The sequence below is a fragment of the Crocuta crocuta genome, unplaced genomic scaffold (assembly GCF_008692635.1).
Source record: "Crocuta crocuta isolate KB4526 unplaced genomic scaffold, BGI_CrCroc_1.0 scaffold6, whole genome shotgun sequence".
Taxonomy (NCBI): Eukaryota; Metazoa; Chordata; class Mammalia; order Carnivora; family Hyaenidae; genus Crocuta; species Crocuta crocuta.
The window spans coordinates 5,293,727-5,319,347 of NW_027531917.1; the positions used below are offsets into that span (position 1 = coordinate 5,293,727).

At 35.3% G+C, this 25,621-nt stretch overlaps 1 protein-coding gene and 1 pseudogene across 3 annotated transcripts in view; one reads left to right on the forward strand and one right to left on the reverse strand.

The window, feature by feature from the left end:
- Positions 1–25,621, reverse strand: part of LOC144240513 (ephrin type-A receptor 6) — an 877,144-nt gene that overhangs the window by 163,083 nt on the left and 688,440 nt on the right. The gene's annotated exons all lie outside the window — the stretch shown is intronic.
- On the forward strand, positions 3,609–3,872 carry LOC144240541 (signal recognition particle 9 kDa protein pseudogene; annotated as a pseudogene).

The window sequence follows — 25,621 nt, forward strand, 5'->3', positions numbered from 1 at the left end:
CAACATGGTCTGCTTTAACTTGATCAGAAGTTGCACAAAGTAGGGGTTCAATAAAGGCAAACTGAATAAGAGGATTGAAAAAAATGATCAAATGAAAAGCAATAAATTGCTCCTTAGGCAAATATCTTGGGAGGATATAAAGGAGTACTCAGTGTGTTCAATTGCTTCTCAAACCAACAGCAACTTTCTAATGACTAGATGAAACCTAATTATCAATTGGGTTTAACACGTGAAAGGGAACTATTACATTCATAAATAACTCATTCATACACTTAATCATTTGTTCAGTAAATATTTATTGGAGTACCTACTTTTTGATTTTTAATTGGCACTACAACATACATTTCTAGTACGAAAAGAGGAAATCAATATTTGATACGACACTATTATTTTCAGGAAATGATTCTAACTAAGTAAGCTAAGCCAAAATTACAATTACAGAATCTTTTTCATTTCCTAAATTATTATAAATGGAAATATGCCTACAATTAAATTTTTTGTTTTCCTCCTTAGCTAGCTACACAGCTAATCCCCATGAAGATTCTTCAGCACCAAATACAATTAAAGATCAGGCAACCATTACTGTTTTGTTTTTGGCTTTTTTTTAATCCTTCAGGTCACTGCAGTATGAATTTTATAGATTTCTCATCGTGTTGTTGTTCAATAGGTCACAACAAAAGTATTGAAGCAAAAAGGGTAGTTTCATGGCTAGATTTTTATGAGTTATTTCTGAAAAGCTTTTAAAAAGAAATTTTTAGATTTCCCTGATTTATTTTTAAACTTGTAGGATATGCATGATAAAATTATAGTTGTTGTAATTTTTTTTAAAACTAGCATAAATAAAGAGAACTAAGATATTCCTAAGCTGATCAAAAAATACATTTATTAAAATATTTGTTTCATTTATATTTAAAGTAGACATTCTCTGACTCTTTGAAAACAAATATTTTAAGTATCTGCATTTCCTTAGCTGTAACATAATGAACTTGGACTAGAACTTACCTAAATTTCCTTTAAGTTCTAAAAGTCTGTTTATATAATTTTTATTACATTTCTTACATTGAATTAAGCTTATATTTTCCCCAAATATGGATTATGTCCAGTGGTCTTAAATGTGGTGGGACTTGGAATCTTTACCAAAAAACTGTCCTGACTAAATCTGCAATACGCCAATACATCCATCAGTGTTTTGAAAAGGCCTAGGCTTGAGACCAGAATTTTAATTCTACCATTCACTAGCTGATTCATTGTGGGTTAGTTACTTAGCTTCTCTGATACTCAATTTCTTCATTTGAAAAATGTAGCTAATAATAAACATATCACTAATACTGGTCTACCACAGATCATATGGGAAGTGCCTGTTAATGGCTATAAGTAAGTGTTCAATAGTGAGGGATAAATATTATCTTCCTTAATTCCCTAAACTTGACCTACCATTGCATGTCTCCATGCCTCCATGATGTCTCTTCCTCTCAAAAGGCCCTTCTGGTCTCTGGTCTCTGACAAAACATGCTCTACATACCCAGGGAGAACTCACTATCTTTTATTCTGTGCCCCCATTTAATCTTAGCTACGAGAACAGAGGTAGAACACTATCATAGATACATTATTTATTTGTTTACAATTTTGTGATACCAAATGCAAAGCCTTTAGGGTCTAGGTATATCAAATTGATGACCAAAAATAGTTGATGACAAATGCACTGAGTCAAATGAAAGTTCTGGCTAAGGGCAACAGATTCAGATGTTTTAAAGAACACTGTAGAAATCAAACCAAAAACATACCTCTTAGCTGAGTTCAGCCTGTGGGCTGCCATCAGGTGACTTCTGGCTTACATGTCTGTCTTCTCTACTAGGATGTGATCCCTGAAGAACAGGGACAAGTCATGTATGTTTTATTCTTCTCTATATGTCCAGTCCCAGAGCTTGCACATAGTAGAGGCTCAATGTAATGTTGAGTTGAATTAAAACCTTCTTTATATGAATAGTTCAAAGGCAGTTTGACTTTATCTGAGCAGACAACAGACTGAATTTTCTTGATGTCAGAGATTTTAAAACCATGTATACTCTAATAATATAAACATCCTCAAAACTCTGTATAATTATTAAAGCTCAATGAGATTTGTGACTTTCCACTTTAAGTGCTTATGAAGAAGCACTTAGGAACCAGGGACAAGTAAAATTATAATAAAAAAATGAAATTCTAGAGTGAAGGGGTGATCTGAACTTGAAAAGCATGTCTTCCTGATGGCGTCACCACACAGGGCTTTGGTCAGTGGATTGCCTTTTATTTCTGGGGTCAAACTTTATATATTCTTTAAACAACAACAACAGCAACAGCAACAACAACAAAACCCTATATGTTCTTAAAAAAATGCTTTTCTACCTCAAGTGCCAAGGTGTCCGTTAAGGAGCCGTTAAGCAGCATTTATCAATGTGTATGAGAGTTAGATCTATTTAGCTTCACAGCCAAAGTGTGCTATGCATTTAATATTTATAAACTGTGGGGTATATCTGTCACATTATTAAAGGGAAGTTTGCACACTTGATAAAGAGGTCATTAGACAGGCTGTCTCTGTGTCTTTGTAATTTTCCAAGGCTGCCTTCAGTAGGGACTAGTCATCGGTTGCTAGCATATACCTTGCTGCCAGGTATATCACACTGTTGTCTCTCATGTACAAAGTATGAAATAGAAAATTACGGATTTAGTTTCACTTCCAGATATGGATGATAATATCACTGGCTGTCTTATCTACCAAAAATGTGTTAAACATAATACCAAACATGTCTCATTAACTGCAAAGATATTTAAATTCCTTTCAAAGACTTGTTAGTTTTTTAAGGTCAGAATGGTACTGATTTGGAGAGAAAGGCAAACCAAGAAACAGACTAACTGTAGAGAACAAACTAATGGTTACCAGAGGGGAGGTGCCGGGTGGGGAGGGATGGGTGATGTAGGTAATGGGGATTAAGGAATGCACTTGTGATGAGCACCAGGTATTGTATGGAAGTATTGAGTCACTGTATTGTACATCTGAAACTAATATTACACTGTATGTTAACTAACCAGAATTTAAATAAAAACTTGAAAATAAAGGAATGGTTATTAATTTGGCATATATATGGTATAGATTAGATAACAGGATAATTTGGTTTAACAGTTATCATTTTGAGAATTTGGTCTTGAAACTAATCAAGGAACACAGTAAGTCTTGAAAATAATTGAGAATTGCCAATAGAGAATAAAAGTAATCAAGACCCCAATGACTTTACACCTGTTCTGATACCATAAATGTATGACTGGAGTAGCACCATAAATGTGTGGTGGTGGCAAAGACATGTCCACTTTTCAGAGATCCAATTTGCACTCAAGGTAAACATGTGGGATTTCCTTCCATGTTCCTACCTACCTGGTGTAGACACTTAGGTGGATACCTCCCTGCGTCCTTTCAGTTCAGATCATGTTATTCCTCATTTAAAATAATTCACATTCTCCCTACTGAAGAATACAAACCCAAGGGATAAGTATGGTTTCAGAGGTAGCTGGGCCAGGTTGTACGGCTTCCAGTCCAGGCCTTGCCTCCCTTCCTATTCTGTCTTGGGCTCAAGATGCTACAGCACCAGACTTGGTAGGGATTCAGTCTCTTGGCCCAGAAACTCTACCTTGTCAGTCCTATGAAGACACATGTGGTTCTCAAATATAGACATTCTGATGGGAGTTTGTGAATTAAATAACAAATGACTTTGCTTGTTTCGTGTACAGAACAGAGCAAGATCAAGATGTAAATTGAGAAATTCCATAGTCAGCTAATGCAATTTATGGTAGCCAAGTAATCCCACAGTGTTGCCAAGGAAACAGACCAAATGATTTGAAGTGAAGACTGTTTTGTCATATTCTTAGGAAGTAAATATCTTTTGAATTTGAGAAAGTGTTGGTACAGAAAATATGTAAGTGGGCTATTCAGAAGCTGAGAGATCTTTTTTTTTTTTGTACTTTGTTTTCTAATGCTTATTTTAGAGGGCCAAGAATTTAAATGCTTTCCATTGGGAAGCTTTTATTTGGTTTTGGAAATTGAACAGGAAATGTATCTATCTTGGAAACATTTTGCACATTATTTGATGTTGGGAAAATGTATAATTATTCTCTGGTAATTTTGCATCAGTAATTTGAAAATGAGATATCAATTCTTACTTAAATTTGGTTAATCTGTCTTTAAAAGAAAATTAAGTGTAACCATTTTGCTAGATTGATCTATTTTTTCTGAAACATAAAATTTGTTCTGATGACCAACAAATATAAAATATGGTAACTGGAATTAATTGTGCAACAGTGTATCTATTTATGTTGCATAGTGTCAATTACATCTTAAAATAACTACAAAAATGCTTTACCTTAAACTTTCCAAATTAAAAATTTTTTAATGTTTATTTTTGAGAAAGAGACAGTGAGAGTCAGGGAGGAGCAGAGAGAGAGAGAGAGAGAAAGAGAGAATCCAAACAGGCTCCGGGCTCTGAGGTGTCAGCACACAACTTCATGTGGGGCTCAAACTTACGAACCGTGAGAGCATGACCTGAGCCAAAGTTGGACACTTAACTGACTTTAACTGACTGAGCCACTGAGGTGTCCCAAACTTTCCAAATTTAAACTATATTATAAATATAAAAGATTCATACTATCATTAGCTTGTTGAGCAAAGACTTACTTTGAAACCTAGTTTTCTGTCTTTAAAAATAGCTACAGTAACTTTAAATGCACAATGATCACTAATGGACTGAAGCCACCATATTATAAAAATATTTGCCACGTATTTCCCATTCATATTTTTTCAGAAGGGCTAAGGGTTTTTGATCTTTGCATACTTCTATGACATCCCTGCCCATTTTTCTCTTAACCAAGGTATTAAGCTGGACTGTCATAAATGTCATGCTTTGTATTAAACTGAAAGTGTGGTATTATTTGATATTTATCTTATATTTATAACCTGAATTTTACCTCCTAAGTGTAATGTTCACATGTTTATTACTACATTATTATTATTATTATTTTTTATTTGACAGAGAGAGAGCAAGTAAGCAGGGAGAAAGGCAGAAAGAATCTCAAGCAGGCTCCATGCTCAGTTTGGAGCCTGATGCAGGGCTTGATCCCATTACCCTGGGATGATGACCTGAGCCAAAATCAAGAGTCAGCTGCTCAACCTACTGAGCCACCCAGGTGCTCCAAAATATTTTTGTTAAAAAAAAGTTTCAAAGATTCTTGACTTTTTACTCCAAACACACTAGAATATTGTCACTTAAATGTGTGGCTCACTCCTTCCAGCACAAAGAAGGAATGCTCTATCTTGGCCTGAACCATTTTAAATGCCCTGCTTAAGTACCAACTCTTTTAAATGACTTTCCATTTTCTCACTGCTGGAATAATCTGCCCTCTTCTGTGCTCCCTCGGAAGGCAGTAAAGCTGCCATGGAAAGCACACAGGTGCTGAAGTCAGAGGGACTCTATTTCAAGACCTTGCTGTGCCTTAGCTTGCTGGATGACTGTATGCCAGTCACTTCAACTTCCTGAGCCGCAACTCTCATTTCAGTAACATGTGGAAAACAGTCTGTTATGAGGACAATTATACAAGATAGTATTTTCAAAAATGTCTGGTATAAAGAAGTCACTCACATAAGGTCTCTCCCTAACTTTCTTGGCCCATTTTCCCTCTCTCAGTTACATTTTTCCTTGCTGTATAATTCTTTTTGTTCATGACACAGCTTACAATAAGTTCTTTGAAGGTTTTCTCATTTTTATATTTTTATTTCCAACAGAACGGGGAATAGGTATGTTACATATGGGGTCAATTGTGAAGGTAAACACGGGAAGTGTAAAGCATATCCATACCTCCCTGACTCATGACGATGTTACTGATGGTTTTGAGAGCAACTTCTGAGGTTAGAATGACAAAATCCATACAACTGGTTTAATGGGTTAGTCAAAAATAGAGTCATTAAAAATGTCATGGGATGCAAAGCCATTCTCTCTAGCTCATATGTTCTTTATTCTCAGACAGACAGATGAGACACTTAAAGACACGAACAGCCATACAAGGGGCCTCCATTCAAACCCTCTCCTTCATTTCTTTCCGTTTTCCATATGTGTCCCCTGATTTATGCATTTAAGAGACAAAGAGAGAGAAGATCTCAAGGGCAGAGAAGTCTTGACTGCTTGAGCCCAAGAGAAATGTGCAGCACAGAACTAAGGATGACATTCTTTGACTCTCGACTCACCATCCATTCTCTATGGACCTAATTCTCCTAGATATGAGCCAGCAAATTCAACTACGGCCCAAAACAAACTAATAACAGTGTGTTGGGATCTATCTCTAAATATGATCATAAGTGTGAAATGGGCTTGAAAAGAGTCAGGCCTTATTCAGTTTTATGTATCTTTTAATTTTTATTGAGGCCATTCCTATTTTTAAGCTTGGTGCCTTTGGGAACTATATTAACTTCCAGGTCTGATATGAGGTAACACGCATTGCTGGTAATAAGGGAGAAAAATAGAAACAGGATCAAAGAAGCCTGATTTTATTACTCTTAAGCCACATGAACTGGGCCTGTCCAGACTGCCTAAAATAATATCTCCACTGACAATCTCCCAGCCCCTTGCTGTGCCACCATTTTCATTACTGCTTACCATTAGGTCATCCATGGCAGCCATTAGACTGAGTTCAAAATAAGGGTCCAGGTACATCCTATTCCATGAGAATTGCTGAAAAAGCTTCATGCATTTTATAAAGAGAGAAAGTGAGAAAAAGAGAGCTAGCAGGTGTGGTTCACTGTTGAAAATGTCCCAATTAATGTATTTTTCTGAGCTAATTTCAAAGCAAATTCAGACTCCTGTACTATTAGATTACTGGTTCACTTAGCCTACATGCTTTTTATTATGTTTTAAACACTGGCTCGGATGTAAATTTGGGTAGTTTGCTAAGATATTCTGGTGGTGGTGCTTCATGGATATAGTGACAGTGTGCGCAGAATGGCAGCTTCTGACATGATATATCTGGAAAGGAAAACATTTGGAAGCAGTTTGGGTGCATTTTATTTCTGCATGGACTCTTTGGGCACCCAGCCACTTTCAAAGCATTATTTAACAAATTATGGCACCACAAAAAGTATTTTATGCTCTGGATGTTAGTGTTCAACAGAGGAACCAACAAATGTCTGGAGTCAATATCTTAGAGAAGTACTGGAGTGAGTTAAAATTAAAAGGACATTTATATTTGCAAGTGAAAAATAAAACCTTACTGCTTTCAAAGTATTACATTCATTTTTATTGCTACTTAAATAGACTCATTTTGTGTACATGTTGTGTTAATAAAGAAAAAGATGTTTGTTTATTGATACTTTTAAGGAGCTGAATTATTATATGGTGATGAGTTTATCACTAAATTTTATAGTTTCAGAGTTTAGGGAACAATGATGCATTTTCGTTTATATTTGATTTATAAAAAATCGAAACAAAATGGCTCTCTCATTTACCCTTTAAATACTGACACATGTGCTCTTAAATGGAGCAGATCATTGTGTAGTCTTATTGTCTGAGCTGTGGGTAAATATTGTGTCATATGAATCACCCTTTAGCATCAATAAGGTTGGGCCAGTGGAGAAGTGGGGTGATGAAACTACTCCCTGGAAGAATGCTGCTCACCTATGTGAGGTAATTTTAGTGTGCTGGCGGAGGTAATTTCCTAAATGGCACCCTGGTGCCCTAGAAGACTTAATTCACTTCAGCTGAATAAGCAGTTGGATCAAGCTCAATCATGGAAAGTTATCCATTCATACTCAAAGGCATATAGATCTCAAACTGAATGTTCTTTAATTGGGTGCATATAACTTAGGGTAACCTGGGTGCAGGGTTGGTAAAATATAAATGAACGCAGCCTAATTAGAAAGCTCTATTTAAACTTGCTTTTCAAATCACATTTTCACAGTACTGAATGGCAGTGACCTAAGAAAATGAAATATTTCCAAGAAAGGAAAAACCAAGTGACAATATCACTGCTTAACTGTAATCACAAACTCTTAGTTTGGACAGAGTACCAGAAAGTTCGTATTTAAGTATAGATTTAGGTATAATCTAGCAAACTGTATTTATAGAAAAGGAGTGCTGGCAAAGATAAATAATAGAGAGTGGAATAGGCTAGTCAAGAAATAAACAATGAAGAGGAGATAGAGTTTTGAGTAAATGACATATATAGATCAAAGAAAAATGGCTGCGTAAAGATAAAGTTGCACGTTTGTGTGCGTATGTGTGTTCATAAAGTAGTGATTCACCAAACTTTAAGAACAATCTCATACAATGAACACATGTGAGACTTTCCAATATTCAGCAGTTAATGAGACAAAAAAGTTCAGTTTCCTGAGATTTTTTTTTAATTTATAAAATGCGTATCATGAAAAAAACATAATAATCACTATGTGAAGATATCCCATCTGAAAGAACTTTTAAAAACTAAATCAGCCTCTTACATCAAATGCTGGGTGTTCCACAAAAGGAACAGCCTCAGTTTATTCTTGATGATAGAGGAAGGTCCTATATCCCTAGTCATGATCTAACCTCATGGTGGCAAAGACTGACAGTGGCCCATAAATATCTCTTTCCTCCTTTTTCCTTCTTTCAGATTTCCTGATTTTTAGCTGGCACGTGGCTGGCCAGAATAAAGACCATATTTTTCCAGTTTTCTTATGCATCCAGATGAGGCTATGTGATTACGTTGTATATGATTAAGTAAGTGTAAGTGTCCCTAAAAGGAGGAAATAGGACCATGTTTACCCTTTCCTCTTTCTGAAATCATGGGACATAAGCAATCATCCTGGGCAGTGTGCTAAAGATAGCCATTCAAGGACAGAGCCTGCATCTTTGAAAATCGTGCAGCCCTCCTATTAGCCATAGATTGCTTACCTCTTAATGTTACTTATGTATGAAAGAAATAATTTTTATTCTTTTAATCCACAGATATTTGGAATTTTCTGTTACTCCAACAGAATCTAATCTTAAACTGATTTTTGATTTGTCTCCCTTAACATGCCTGGTTCCTGAATTAACTGCACCAATATCCTATGATTGCTTTATTTACCTCATGCTTTGAATTTGGAACCACCTTCATAATTATCATTTTGGCTATTCTAGACTACTCTTGTACATATCCACCATTATATAATTTCTATGAGGCCAATATTATGTAATCCTGTTCACTGTATCCTTAGCACTTAAAATCTGATAAATTACCAGATGAATCTTATCATATATTTCCTACCATTTTTAAATATAAACCTTTTACTTTTCAGAAGAATTAATTCTGATTAATAAATGCAAGCATCCCATGGGTCATTTCTAAACTAATTTTAATGTCACAGTTTTGTACATGAATGAGTTATTATTTTTACCTTTCAACCATAAAACAAAGTGCATAAATAGAGATGGTATGCTTTGAATTTAGAAAAACAAATAGCCTGCCTCGATGGAATTCTTCTTCCACTTAACTTCTATAACATTGGAATCAACCTGAGAACAGAAAATACTGCTGACCCAAAAAGAACCCAAGCTTGTCAAGATTTATATGTCAGAGTATACTGAAGCCACTCTGACAGTAGACATTCCCCAAACTTTGTGCCTCCACCTGAATGTCAGCTGGTCAGGCTGGTTGGTGAGTAGAATGGAAGGAATGTATGTGAGGGGTACAACTCCTTAGTGGGTAAGATCAATACACTTTTTCTCATACTGATACTATACATATCACAGGTAGAAGCAGCTGCTCCCTGATTACTCAAGGGAAACATTTACTGAATAACTTTTGTGGAACGTGTAACTTTCTTGAACCTTTATAGAAATCTAATATATTTTGATGGAACTCATTTGTCATTGACACTTTCTATATAGGATGGGTATTTTTGTCTTGGAAAAAAAAAGATTTCACAGAAAATCTCTTTTGAGATAGTCTTCTTATTCAAACTCCCTCAATTCCCCAAGATAGCAAGGATCTAAGGATCATATTTTCTAGAATTATTTCCCCAACACACACACACACACACACACACACACCTCTGTCTCCCTTCACTTAGTGAATGGATTTGATCATTCAGCTAACTGCTGAGTTGGAAACTTGAGGATCACTAAGACCCCTCTCACAGTTGTCATCCTAAGGGGTAGTGTTCTATGTATTCTATGTAGAAAATACTGTTCTCAGTCATCTCCTTCTTACATCTTCACCACAACTGGAAAACTTCTTTAAGTCCAATATTACTTTTACTTGGGACTGTTGCAGCCTTTTGTTAATTGACTTCCCTATCTTCAGGTTAGCATTCCTCCAATCGCCCTTACATCAGCTGGTGGAAAAATATTACTAAGATGCAAATGTGTTTGTGTGATTTCCCTACTTAAACCTTTGAAAAGTTCCCCACAGATTTAAGAATAATCCTTATAATTTAAATTATTCTATAATGCACAAATATATTCTTATTAAAGTTTAAACAATTCAGAACAGTGAAAATTCCCTTTCATCATAATTCTAGCCTTCTGCTGCTATCATTTTGATGTGTGCTCTCTTGTATATTTATAAAAAATATATATAAATATACTTCTTTATGTTTAAACTTGATTATATATTTTGNNNAAACTTGATTACATGTTTTGGAGACCCTACATGATATTGATCTACCTCTTTTTTAACTGCATCATAATATTCACTAGGACAAATAAGCAATAATTTATCTAACCGTCTCCTTCTTGGTGAATATTTGGGTTATTGTGTGTATATCTAGAATAGTTACATCATTGTAGAGTTTCTGAGTTGAACAATATGTTAATTTTAAAATATGATAAATACTTTCAAATAGTCCGCCAGAAGTCTGTGTCAATTTATACTCTTACCAATTGTGAATGACAAGTGTATTCTTATTCTCCCACCCTCTCCCTAGCACTGGTATTATCAATCTTTTTAAATTTTGCTAATAAGGTAAAAATGATTTGAAAGTTTGATATTAGTTTGCATATCTTGGGTAATAGCAAGATTGAATATGTTTCCTTATTTTTATTAATCATATATGTTTTTCTGTAAATTGGCTATTCATATTTTTGGTCCATCTTATATAATGAGGTCTTTTAAAAATGATTTGTAGGAACTCATCATCTAATTTCCATATTAATCATTTGTTTAACAAATATTACAATTTTTCTCTTTATCCATTATTTTTTAACTTGTCAATCTCTCTGGCCACATCTCCCAAAATTGCTTTAATCTAATAACCCTTTGCTCTCATAGTAAGAAAATGTTTGTAGGTTTGCAAACCTATTAACCTGTTTCACACTTTTGTAGCTTCTTCCTATATGGTCTTTTGCTAATAATATGTCCTTTCCTCACCCTTCTAACCAAGTTAATTCTTACTCATTCTTGAAGACTCTGCTTAAGTGTTACTTCCTCTAAGAAAGTTTCTTTTATTCTCATTCTTCTTTAGATGGATCCAATGTGCTTAGCCTGAACTTCATGCACTTGTCCATTACCTATTATTGCACTCAAGTATCAATCCTCTACATCTCCTATCGCTTCTACTAGACTTATATACTCTTTGGGAGTACAGACTGAACATTATTTGTATTAGAATCCTATTAACTGCTCAATATATGTTTGTTGATTGAATGACTCTCTGAATTCAGCCTTTAGGATAAATTATTAAAACCATTCCTCTATTTGATAATGCAATTTGGATTTCTCTGAGAGAAAACCACAGTTCTTCTCAAAGCAATTAAATAAATACTTTCTTCTAAGTTGTTTAAATAAAAAGAAGGTGAAGGTTATTTGGTGCACATTATATAATAGGTTGATAAATAAAATAATATTGAAATACCATGGTATCACTTAGGCAAAATACCTTAGAATTGAGAAGAGCTTGAACTTTGTGGGCATTCTTTTACTGTTCTATTTGCATCTCTGTAACTACTCTCTGTGTCAGTGCATTTCATTGTTGGGCTTTCCAAACTCATATAAAATCAATACAAAATTTGTCTTTGTGCAGCTTCTATCTACTGGTCTTGACAACTGTATGTAACAACACATACCACATCTGGAGAATCCTATTATTTTCCCTTACATTTTCTTACTACATTTTGACTGTATGATAAACATACCTTGATCTATTAGACACTTATTCTAAAGTTACATCATCTTAGTTAGCCTACTGTTGGAAAAATATACTTGGTCAATAAGGCCTTTAAAATATGTTACCTGGAACAGATCATAGTACACCAGATATAGACTATTAAAGGAGTCCTTAAGTCATTCAAAATGGTCCTTTTTCCAATGATAACAATGGAACCTAAAATGTAGCTAGCTTTTTCAGTTGACCAGCATTAAAGCCTTATTGTATTTAACATAATCTGGAAACACACTGTTTTCTATTTATTCTTTTAAGATCTTGCTTGTTTTGGCCCATCAGGTATCAGGAATTCCTTGTATACAAGTAAGAAGAATATTATTACTTTTTCTACCGTTTACATATTTCCAACAATTTCTTTATTTGTTTTTTTTTTAATGTTTTATTTATTTCTAGGAGAGAGAGAGAGAGACAGCGTGAGCAGGGGAGGGTCAGAGAGAGAGGAAGTCACAGACTGAAACAGGCTCCAGGCTCTGAGCTGGCAGCACAGAGCCTGACGCAGGGCTTGAACCCATGAACCGTGAGATCATGACCTAAGCGAAAGTCGGACGCTTAACCGACTAAACCACCCAGGTGCCCCTCTTTATTTCTTTGTAAATGTTTATTTATTTATTTTTGAGAGAAATAAAGGGAGAGAGAGCAAGCAAAGATGGCAGAGAGAGAAGGAGGATCCCAACTAGGCTCCACACTGTCAGCACAGAGCCCGACATGGGGCTCAAACCCAAGAATTGTGAAGTCATGACCCATGCCAAAATCAAAAGCTGGATGCTCAACTGTATGAGCTACCCAGGCACCTTCGTCCAACATTTTAAAAAAATGTTTACGTATTTTTGAGAGAGAGACACAGAGAGAGAAACCAGCAGGGATAGGCAGAGAGAGAGCTTAACTGATTGAGCCACCCAGGTGCCCCTAACAATTTCTAAACTATGTCATTGGGAGGTACAATTATTCAAAATAGACACAGCTATTAAAAGCCTGTGAATTTGGAATTATTCTTTACAAGAGACTTAGCTGTTATTTTGTCTTATATTTAACTGAGCAGTGTCCTATATCTAGGGGTGCATTATAATCTATATGCATTTTGTTATGAAGATGTGGACAAAAAGTCAATTTCACCTAACATAATAAGTGGCATAAGCTTTAGAATCAGACAGGCATGGATCACAATTGACTTTGCCACCTACAAGCTATGATACTGCACAAGTTACTTACCATCCTTGAATTAAGCTCTTTATTTGTGAAAGGGGGAAAGTAAAAATTAGCTTGGTAGTGTTTGTGAGGATTTGTAAAATTGTGTATGAGAAATGTGCTGCATGGTATCTGGCATATAGCAGGCAATCAGTAGGAAAATGAGAAATTGTATCAGATTAAGTTGGTCACTCATGAGCCAGATATACAACAACAGAAAGGAATCCTAAAATAATTTTTAAAAACCTTATACATTCATACTGTCCTCAGATCTAAAATTTGGGAACCAGAAGGCCAAGAACTATGTGGTGTATCATTTACTATGACTATGTTACTTGGGTAAGGCCTTATATTACCATGAGTGTCTTGTAACTCAACAAGTATGTTAAAATATCAGCATAAAACAGAAAACAGGAAAAAAGGAGCAACTAAGGGATTAGTGTTTAAGGTCACATAAGCATTAATCAGAACCATATAGATTTTTGGTCCAAGAAAGCTTCTACTTTAGATAAACTGCCAAGATTAAAAGGATAGTTTGCATAAATGTATAAAATGCTGACCAAAGGAAAAAAAGTAAAATTGGATTAAAATAACCTTATGGTTTTATGAACAGAAAGTGGCAGCAGAGGTATACTGAAATGCTGCTAGTGTGCTATGCATTGCAGTGCTGGTTTTAAGTCCAGAGCTCTTTTACAAGGAAGTTTCATTGACCTACATTTCACATTGACCTTGATGCTTATAAACGCTGTAGGGCTTGGCAATTAGTCTTTTGTGAACTGAGAATTCACTTCTTTGTAGGTTCTTAATGTTCGATCTCAATTAAAAGCTATTTAACAGTAAATTCATGGGGAGTCAAAGTAACAGAAAAATTAGGGTCTAATGTATATTGTGTAGTGTGAAATCGAGAAGAGAGTTTCAAGTTTCAAGGCAGACTTCCTCTTGTTTTAGGGAAATAAGATTTATGACTTACATGTAATTTTTGTCCTTTGAAGGTTACATCATAATGAAATAATAAGAAAAAAATGGCATTTGAGATGATAATGCAGTAGCCAGGTCACTGAGAGAGTGACTTCTCTAAAAGTACAAGAACTTAGCTTGCAACTCAGCTTTAGAATCTATCAATTAGCATTTACATTTTGAAGAAATTACTCGACATAAGCAATTGCTTCAAAAGATGATATTTTAACTCTAGAACTTTTTTAAAAAGGAGTGTTTTTCTCCTGAATCTTTGTGTCAACCCTTGTAATCCCATTTCTACCATTTTACCTCTGGCCCTTACTACCCTTAATCGTGAGAACTGCAATAGGCTGCTAATTGGTCCCTCTGCTTCTACTCTTTCCCTATTCAGGTTTATTAAGTTCCTGGCCTACCCTGGTAGCAGTATTTTGTAACTATTGAGACTGTTGCCCCAGATGACAACTCCCTCTCCCTACTGTGATACATGTGATATGTCTATATGTGATAACAGAATCCAACCTGGGCTCTGCCTACCGTATGCCAATTCCATTCATCAAAGGACTCCACCCCTGAATTTGGGCTTTGAGTTTCAAACTGTTTTTCCCTGAGTCTGTATGTGAACTATTTTAGTCTGACCTTTCTTGGTTCTTAATGGAATCTGAAGATGACTTCTTTGCTGCCACATTCTGGCTTCTGGACTCCACAATTGCTTGTGGAAGGATATTATTTCCTTGCACTCTGGCCGGAATTTAACCTCTAGGTTATTCTAGCAATTTTGTACCCTATCCCCTTCAGGAAGACTTGTCATCTTTCTATTCTTCAAAACTTTCTAACCTTCAAAAAAACTTTCTAATATTAAAAACTTTTTTCTTTTTTTAAAAAAATATTTACTTAATTATTTATTTATTCTTAAATAGTTTATTATCAAATTGGTTTACATATAACACCCAGTGCTATTATCTTTTTGGTAGGGTTAAAATAGTATGGTTTAGTATTTAAGGCTTTCCATAATATGATTTAACATATCTTTTGGATTTAAATTTCTTTTAATGTTTTATTTATTTGTGAGAAAGAGAGAGAGACAGCGTGAGCAAGGGAGGATCAGTGAGAGAAGGAGATACAGAATTGGAAGCAGGCTCCAGGCTCTGAGCTAACTGTCAGCTCAGAGCCCAATGCAGGGCTCGAACCCACAAACTGTGGGATCATGACCTGAGCCAAAGCCAGACACTTAACCGACTGAGCCACCCAGGCACCCCTATCTTTTGGATTTACATTCTAATTCCTCATAATGTAAACCTAATGTTTAAGGCAGACTGAGGTGCTCCCTATCTCCGAAATAAGCTCTTGTCTTTCTGCCTTCTCTCACACCACCACCTATCTGGAATCCCTGGCATATGATCTCTCTGCTTGTTTGAATCTGAGGTACCAAACCTCCCAATTCACGGCTTCTTCCTCCAAAAGGTTTTCCTGACCACTCACTTCTATGACTCCTTCACATTTGTATTTGTATCATAAGTTTATTTTATATTAGTGTATTTTTTATTCTACTTATGTGGACTTCAACCGTAAAACTACTGTTGGCAACTGGGTAAAACGTTAGTAGTGCAACCCAGTAATAGTGCCAGTGAATACTTCACACTGAAAGAGTTTCTTTCATATAGAATTCAACAGGGTTTGATTCAACAAAAACCATGTTGACTTACATAATGCCCCTCTGGTTCTGCATCCCTGTACAGAGAAAAACTGTCAGGGGATAATGGTTGATCACAGCAAGCATTTGCTCATTATGTGATAGGAAAGAAAGAACTTTGTTATTTTATATAAGTGGGTGTATTTTTACATGCATATTGGATAGTACCAGTAGCTACAGAAATACTATTTATAAGAAGTCCAGTGTTTTCAATATATGCTAATGTAAGAATAAGAATTCTTTCCAATTAAAACAAAAGTCTTGCTCTAAAATTTTGTCATGAGAAGTATTTTTAACAATGTATATATTTACTATGTTCTACTTAATATTTATAAATACATTCTTAATATTGTAAATATATACTCAGTTAATCTTCCTAACAATCCAATGAAAAAAGAACTCTTACATCTTTTTTCTTTTCTTTTCTTTTCTTTCTTTTCTTTTCTTTTTTCTTTTCTTTTCCTTTCTTTTCTTTTCTTTTCTTTTCTTTTCTTTTCTTTTCTTTTCTTTTCTTTGGCAGAGAAATAAAGTAACTTGCTCAAAGTCACCTAAATAAGTGACAGAACAGGAAATCTAAAGAACCTGACTATAGAGTCTGTACTTTTAACCATTGTCAGTGTATATAGAACCAAGCATTTATTTATGTTCATGTGGAATTTTTCATTGGTAATGTTCTTCAATGCTTACTCTTAACATTTGTTCCTTCATTATTTTTTCCACCTTTGTTCATTAAGTTAGCAGTTATTAATTCAGAGACATATCAAGGAGAATCTCTGCTTCATAAAATGCTTGGAGAGAGAAATGCATATAAAATACTAAGGGTAACACAGCACTTTTAGATGCTATCTTAGATATTTGAGGAAGGCACAGTAGGTGGAAAAGAAAGTCATGATTCCATAGGATGTAGGGAAGCCTTGATTTGAACCCAAAAAGGAAAAGTGATACTAAGAGAGAAAAGAGGAACATTCCGGGCAGAAGCGCTGCTCTAGGGAGTATGGTGCTCTCTGAGAGCTTTAAGTGATTGAATGGAGCTGGAACATGCACAGCAATTAGCAAAATGATCTGAGAGAGGAAGCAAGTACCAGATCAAGGGGGGCCTTGAATTCTCTGCTAAAAACCTTGAACTTTCCCCATTAAACTGTGAGGAAACTTGAAAATTTTAAGCAGGGAAGAATTTTATCTGTTTTGCATTTTATAAGATCACTCCTGCATTATTGGGTAAAATGACAAAAATGAAGGCAAGGGATCCAAGTTATGTGATTCTCTTCTTTTAATTAAAATTTTTAAAATGTTTCTTTATTTTTGAGAGAGAGAGATAGAGTGTGAGCAAGGGGGTGACAGACAGAGAGAGGGACACACAGAATCTAAATCAGGCTCCAGGCTCCGAGCTATCAGCACAGAGCCTGATGTGGGGCTTGAACCTACTGACTGGACTGAGAGATCATGACCTGAGCTGAAGTCAGACATTTAGCCAACTGAGCCACCCAGGTGCCCCATGATTCTCTTTAATTCAGAAAAGAAATGATGAGAGATTTAATCCAGTTTGTAATGAACATGAACAGGGGGAGATAGATTTTAAGAGTGAAGAAGCAAGAGAGTGTGGATCTGGATTAAATGTGAAGAGTAAGGGAAAGGGATAATCTGTGATGACTCCTGGTTTATGAAGAAGGGGAAGCAAGAAAGTTCATGATTCTGTTTTGGATACTCTGAGTGGTGTATTTGATATCCAGATGGAGAAGAGCACCTAGCCATTGCATATTTGGAGCTCCAGGGAGTGGTGCTCGATATAAGAGAATTTGGTAATGCATGAATGGTTGGGATGACCACAGTAAAAAGAAGGTTGGAGGTCAAATATTGGTCTCCACAAACCTGAAGGGCAGAGGAAGCAGAGGACACGATAAAGCCAGAAAGCAGCTAGTCAGGATGAGTAGGAGGAGAGCTGGGAGAGGAAGATATCAAGTAGGACAAGACAGGATTTCTAGGAGGGAACAGGCAAAGTGGCAAGTGTTATAGAGGTATAATGAGATGACCAGTACTAATAAAATGATTGTTAAATATTAATTTTAAATATCAAAAGACTTAAAATATGTAAGTAGTACATATTTCAAAAACATTAAAATAAAATACATTCAAGCTTGACTAAACATGGCTGCCTCCAATATGGCTATTTCTTATAGATGACACAAAGAATAGCACGAGCTGGGTGGCTTACACCAACAGAGGCTTATTCTGGTGAAGTTCTGGAGGCAAGAAGCCTGAAATCAGGGTACCGGTCCCATTGATTCCCACGAAGAGCTCTGAGGGAGAATTTGTTCCACACTTCTTTCTTCTGGAGATTGTTGTTAATCCTTACTGTTCCTTGGTTTGTAAATACATCACTCCAATCTCTACTTCTGTTTTCATATGACTGTCTTCTCCCTACATGTCTCTGTGTCTTCACATGGCCTTCTCCTCCCTGTATGTCTTCTTGCCTCTTATAAGGACCCGAGTCATATTAAATTAAGGGCTCACCTTACTCCATTATAATCTCATCTTAACTAATTACATCTGTCACTATTCTATTTCCAAATAAGGTCGCATTCTGAAGTACAGGCAGAGAGGACACCAACATGTCTTTTGGGGAGACACAATTCTGTCCATAACAATGGCTATCACTATGTTGGCCACTATCACACATTATCATATGAAATCTTCGTACCACTCTGTAAAGAATGTATTAGCCCTATTTGATGGACAACACGGCTAGATTTTTTCTACCGTACTCTGTGTAAATAATGTCCTTGAAAGTTGTGTAATAGAGCAGCACTGAATTTATTTTTAGCACATATGCCTTTTTTACCAAGTTTTTTTTTCTTTATCAAATAATTCAAAGAATTGCAATGATGAATGTATTTTTTAAATTTAAATTCAAGTTCATTGACATATAGTGTAGTATTGGTTTCAGGAGTAGAATTTAGTGATGTTGAATGTATTTTAAATAACTTACATATGAAGAAAGTAAACTCAGAAAGGCTTGGCGACCTACTCAAGGTCATACAATTACATCTTTCTGCCTTTATTCCCAATGCTCTTTCCATAACAGTACAATATTAAGTGTGCCAGATGTGATGTCATCTTCAGAATAAAAAATGAACCCAATTGAATATAGTAGACATCTGCTTTTGCTTGCCTGCAATCCATTTTCTTTGGGTCTTAGAAGAGCACACCGACTTTCCTGAAAAACAACCTTTCCCTTCTCTTTCATGTAGCTTCTATTCAGTAGTAGTGGGGTTTCAATCCACCCTTCCATCCCAGTTTAGCTCCAGAGATAAGCCTATATCATGTCAGATCAGTAATGCTCATTCCAGGACGTTGTTACAATGAACAGGGAATAAAGGCAACTATTCATTGGAATTAAAGTAGGTAGGGAATTAACATCAAAATACAGTGGGCTGTCACATAGCAACAGTTCACCCTGAGAGTGAAGCCATTATAAAATAAAGCATAGGCAAGAAACTGAAAGCAACTTTTGGTTTTAATTCTAGATCCAGCCATACCAGTAGCTAAAAGATCTTAGGTTTCTAGTTACAAGAGTCAACATAACCTCTTTGGATTAAGACAATATGATGTGGATTTCTGTGACTTCTTACAAAAACTGCCTTGATTTTACAAATAAATTTGAATAATCAACATATAAAATTGACTTCAAGTCATTATTGTCCAATATAATCCTAACTTTAGTAGTAACTAAGTGTATGATTTTTAGCAGAATCATTCCTTAGAGTTTCAGATTTCTCACTGAAATTGAAGGGGTTTGGCTAGATAGGTTTAGCACTGAAATTATCTTCTAGTAGTATTGATAAATTCTATAAAAGCCTCTCCTATCTTTATGATGTTTCCAGTGACAAGATCTTGAAAATGTAAAAATCTTAATAAACATGTGGGAATGTATATGTGTATTCATAATTTGTAAATTCTGATATTTTATTATATTAAATATATAATACATTCTTCTTATTAATATATAATACATTAATATTATATATTAATTATATTAATATATAATACATTCCATTCTGATATTTAGTTACTACCATCAGAGCTTACTTAGTATGATTTTAAGAAGTCAGAATTATTTAGAAAGCAGAACTTAAACACTTTCAGAATTTGTAAATCATACACATAGTTATTCCATTTTATATATTCCTCTCTCTCTAATAGCTATAATTATAGATTATAATAATCATTTTAAGAATAAGATTGTCGGGGCGCCTGGGTGGCTTAGTCGGTTAGACGTCCGACTTTCGCTCAGGTCATGATCTCGTGGTTCGTGGGTTCGAGCCCCGTGTCAGGCTCTGTGCTGACTGCCTGCTCAGAGCCTGGAGCCTATTTCAGAGTCTGTGTCTCCCTCTCTCTCTGACCCTCCCCTGCTCACGCTGTCTCTCTCTCTCTCCTAGAAATAAATAAAAATATTTAAAAAAAAGAATAAGAGTGTCAATATTCCTACAAATGCACAATTACTTTTTTTCCCTTAATCTAATTTTCCTTGGATATTATAATGGACTTTATAAATCATGGCATTTGATTAATGTAGGGGACTTCAAGGAGCTGTTCTTGACTCCTCGGATTCCTTTTGATATTTATTCAATTGATTTCTTCATGCACTTGTGAAACAAAAATCTTCTTTTTTAAAAAAATGAATTTTGGTGGGAGACTCCTTAGGCTCTCTTCTGGTCTTTATTACTCTGTAGGCCACTTCTCTCTCAGTATATATCATTGATATCACCTTTATGCTGATGAGAGTCACCTCTATCCTCCTTCTTCTATTCTCTTTTCTGACTTTGGGAATGGTATTTTTTTCTGCTTCAAAGGTGCTGTGTATACCAGACATCTACTCGGACCATGCCTAAGCTTTCATTCTTGTGTGACCTCTGATTATGCAGCAATTGGTCTTGAAGGGTATAATAGCTGCTGACAATTTTTTCAGATTTGACATTAGCTTCAGAGATCTTTGCGCACTTAAGTAGCAATTCTCTGTATTGATCAAATTCAACAAAATGTTACTATTTTCTTCTTTTACACAATCCATTATGTATGAGTTATTTTCTTTTTGGGAAAAGAAAAAGTTGGATAGCAATTTTTATCATGACTTATGTATCATGGATTTTAATACTTAACATGACTTGCAGCTTTTACCTCCTGAATCTTTCTTTAAATGTCAACCATGCACCATGCAGCAACGCCCTGGGCCTGGAGGCACTGAGAACAATCTGAAAAATTTGCCTTTTAGTTAAACTAGCTTTATGGCCCATTTTTGTGAATATGCTATTTTTGTTTGTTGTGGTTCCTACAGTAAACTAAGTATTCATAAAAAACCACTGGATTATATACTCAGCATTTAAAATGTGTAATTTTATCAATCAATTTAAATTTTACTGTAAAAAATGGAACTGTAATATTTTCTTTATAACATTTTAAAATATATTTAGTATGATATTTATGTAAGTAATATAATATTTTATAATTATAAAGCCTATATAACAGAGTTGTCATTATTATCATGAAGCACGAAAAGCATAAAGTTAAAACTACAAGTACTTCAAAATGGTATTAAATAACAACAAAAAAGTCTACCAGTCCTTGTAACCCTCTTTTTATACAGTTCTGGTTAAAGACTTAGATATATTTTGTCAAAGCCTTTTAAAGTATTATTTTACTTCCATTTGTCTTTACTAGGATACATTAATATTACCTGTACATGTGTAAGTTGGCAATATATATTATGCATGTAGCATACAGAAGAATAGAAGGAACTGGAAAGCAAGAAAGAGGATGAAGGACAAACAGTCATGACATTGGAAGAGATGGGAAATAAACACATGTGAAGAGGAAACAAGTCAGCAATGTCTACTATTTACTCATTGATTGTACAAAAAGTAGCCAGTGGCCTAGTAAAAGGCTCAGCTCTCTGCAGAACCTGAAGTGAAGGCTACCAATCTTGAATCTGCCTCTGGGAGACACTAGCTGAGTGGATGCCCTTATCCAAAGTCAGGACGCTCTGCAGCAGGGGCTGTGAGAACAGCCTGCCATTCAGTTTGGAGATGCCTTGAGCCAGCTGGAAAGAGCCTCTCATCTCAGCTGTAGCACCCTCTGACAAATCAAGTGCTCTCTTCTGTCCTCTCCTAAGCATCAGTACATAAACTCTACACTGGAAAAGAAAATCTGATTAATATCTTATTGACCACCAAATCTACCACGTCTCTCCCTGTACTTGTGCGGAGGGAACCAGTCCTCTGACACGAATCGGTAAAGGATAGGTAACTGGAGTTGAACAAAGGAGACCAAGCTGAACAACTAGAGTGGATGGCTTGTCTACAGCAGTTACAGCTGGTGAAACAGAAGAGTAATTTTACGTGTATGCTGAGAATTCTTGAGATAATAAGATTTTATAAAGCAAAAGGGAAAATGCACCAAAGAAATTATAAAAAAAGGAGGACACTACTGAAAATTCAATACTCATTTTTAAAAATATGGAAGAACTATCTTAAGATCACAGGAGAACAGAAAACTCGACTTAAGATATGAAATATGAAGGAGGGCAGACTCAGGATATCTAGTGTGCATATTCTGTGAGTTCCAGCAGGTATGAAAAAAATTGAGAAGCAATTTTCAAAGAAACAACTGAAGATAACTGTCCTAAAGTGGAGAGAAAGTGAATTTTCTATTCTCAAGGCATGTGAGAGCCTATCAAGATTAATGTAAAAAAGACATATTCTTGGATATATCTTGGAGTCATATAAGATGAAGAGACTATCTTATACATTTCCAGACAGAGACAGCAGGTTAATATCAATGTCTCTTGTTAATAATGAGTTATATATTCCAGGCTAAGAAAGAGTTAGGGACATGAGTAGGCAATTGGCAGAGAAATAGATGAATGTGGCCAATAAACATAAAAAATAGTGTTTGTATAGTTTTTTAATAATGTATAAGAAAATATGCATTATAGAAACATAACATATAAATATATAATTATATATGCTATAAAATATATAACATATAAAATAATATAAAGGTAAAATAATGCAAATATATTTTTATAATGCATAAAATTAATGTATATAGTCAAACATATGCAAATTAAAACAATAATGAGGTATTTTTATGATCAATTAGATTAGTAAATTTTTTTAAAGATGAATAACAGGCAGAATTAAGTAAAAATCAATTAGCATTCATTCTTTTAAGAAGACCCTAAATTGGTATAATATTTTGGGAAGTAATTTACAATATCTATATTAAATTTTTTAAATGTTTATTTTTGAGAGCAGAGCACAAGCGAGGGAGGGGCAGAGACAGAGGGGGACACAGAATCTGAAGCAGGCTCAGGCTCCAGGCTCTGAGCTGTCAGAACAGAGCCTGATGCAGGGCTTGAACCTATGAACCTGTGAACAGTGAGATCATAACTTCAGCTGAAGTTAGACTCTTAACTGACTGAGCCACCAGGCGCCCCTGCAATATCTATTTTAAAAGAGTATCACCTACCCTTTGGCTTAAGAATTACACTTCTAGGAATCTATCCTCTGATAATAAAAGCATAATATAGATCTAAATTATAACAGAGTTTATAAGAAAAATACGGAAGCAATCTAAATGTTTGCTGTTAAGTGAAAGGTTAAATAAAATATATCCATATCTCAGGGCATACATGAAAAAGAGGGATATTTATATGTGCTAATCCTGAACATAATATTGTAGCATGGCTATCATCCCCCAATACTTATTATTTCATCATTTTACCGTGGAAAAGCCCATTTTTTAAAATGAATTTATTTTTTATTGAAAGGTAATTCACATACCACAAAATTTATTCCTTTAAAGGGTTTTAGTTCTGTGATTTCACTGATGTGCAGCATTTAACACTATCTGGTAATATTTTAAAATTTTTTTAGTGTTTTATTTATTTCTGAGAGAGAGAGAGAGAGAGAGAGAGACAGCGTGAGCAGGGGAGGGTCAGAGAGCGCNTATTCGTAGTGATATTTGGGACTCTCCGCCTTGTGTACTCTGGCTTGTTTCTTGAGGTACCCGTTAGAAGGCTTTCTCAGTGGATTCTGCGTCCTTTTTCTCTCAATCTCTCAGGTTTTGTAAGGTTTCCAATGGCTTCATATCTTTTCCGTGTGATGTATGGGCACGAGTGCAAATATGGAGCACCTTACTTCTCCTCCATCTTGCCCCTCCTCCGTAAGGAAGAAATTTCTATATTAACTTAAACCACCATGATTATAGTTGTTCAGTTATTCATAGTCAAACCAAATGCTATATAATAGAACAGCTAATTAAAAATATTGAACTTGTATAGCATGATTCAAGTGTATAAAACAGTATATAGAGAGATACATACACAGATGCTTCTATATACATGTATAGAAAATTCAGGAAGCCTATCTCTGGATTATTAACAGGGATTAACTCTAGGGGATGGAAGTGGATGGAAGAAAAAAAACCACATTTTCCATTTAAATGGCAAGTTATGATTTATTTTCACTCTTTATATTTTTTATTTTAAGTATAAATTTAAATAGCAAAGGATCCACTTATTTTTTTAGCTCTTTTTACAACCATTTATTGAAAAAAAAGTAAAATAGTAGTTAATAAATAGCACAATCATAGGTATACTAAGTTGTTGCTGTTAGCAATGTATTTGGTTTCCTAAAATATTTTTCTTCTCAGTCTGTTATTTTATGAATCACCCTGAAAATATGATAGTGTCTCCTATCGCTATATATAGATTATACATGCAAACATAGAGTTATGCTTGTAACTATCACAACCAAACAAATTAATTTTTTTAAATGTTTTTATTTATTTCTAGGAGAGAGAGAGAGAGAGAATGTGAGCAGGGGAGGGTCAGAGAGAGAGGGAGTCACAGACTGAAACAGGCTCCAGGCTCTGAGCTGGCAGTCAGCACAGAGCCCGATGCGGGGCTTGAACCCACGAACCGCGGGATCATGACCTAAGCGAAAGTCGGACGCTTAACCGACTAAGCTACCCAGGCGCCCCTATTTTCTAGAGATTTTTTAAAATCCATAAAGTGAACACCAATGAATTCTTTGTTGTTTTTCCTTTTGGGAAATGTCCCTTGCTCATTTCAAGCTATTCTTGTCTGTTTCTCCTTCCAGAGGGGGAGGTATGTAACACATTCTGGCCAGAGCATCCCATCCACCTGGACACAATTATACCAAAGATGGGCATGTGGCCCAGCTAGGGACAATTTAGTCAATAGATCTGTAGGATGTCATCATTCCAACAAGGAGAAAGAATCTGCCTGAAAAAGAAGCCAAAGGGAGCATGCAGAGAAAAGTAGAGGCTATCTACCTACCTACCTACCTACCTACCTACCTACCTACCTATCTATCTATCCATCCATCCATCCATCCATCCATCCACTGGTGATTTCACTGTTTTTTGAACCCCTGTATCTAGCTGTTCTTGGAGTACTACACTTCTCAGATATGTGATTCAGTAAATTATTATTATTATTATTATTATTTTTATTAGGATCAGTTGGTTTTATGTCACTGATTAACTTAGTTTTTTATTTAGGGAGATGTTTCCTT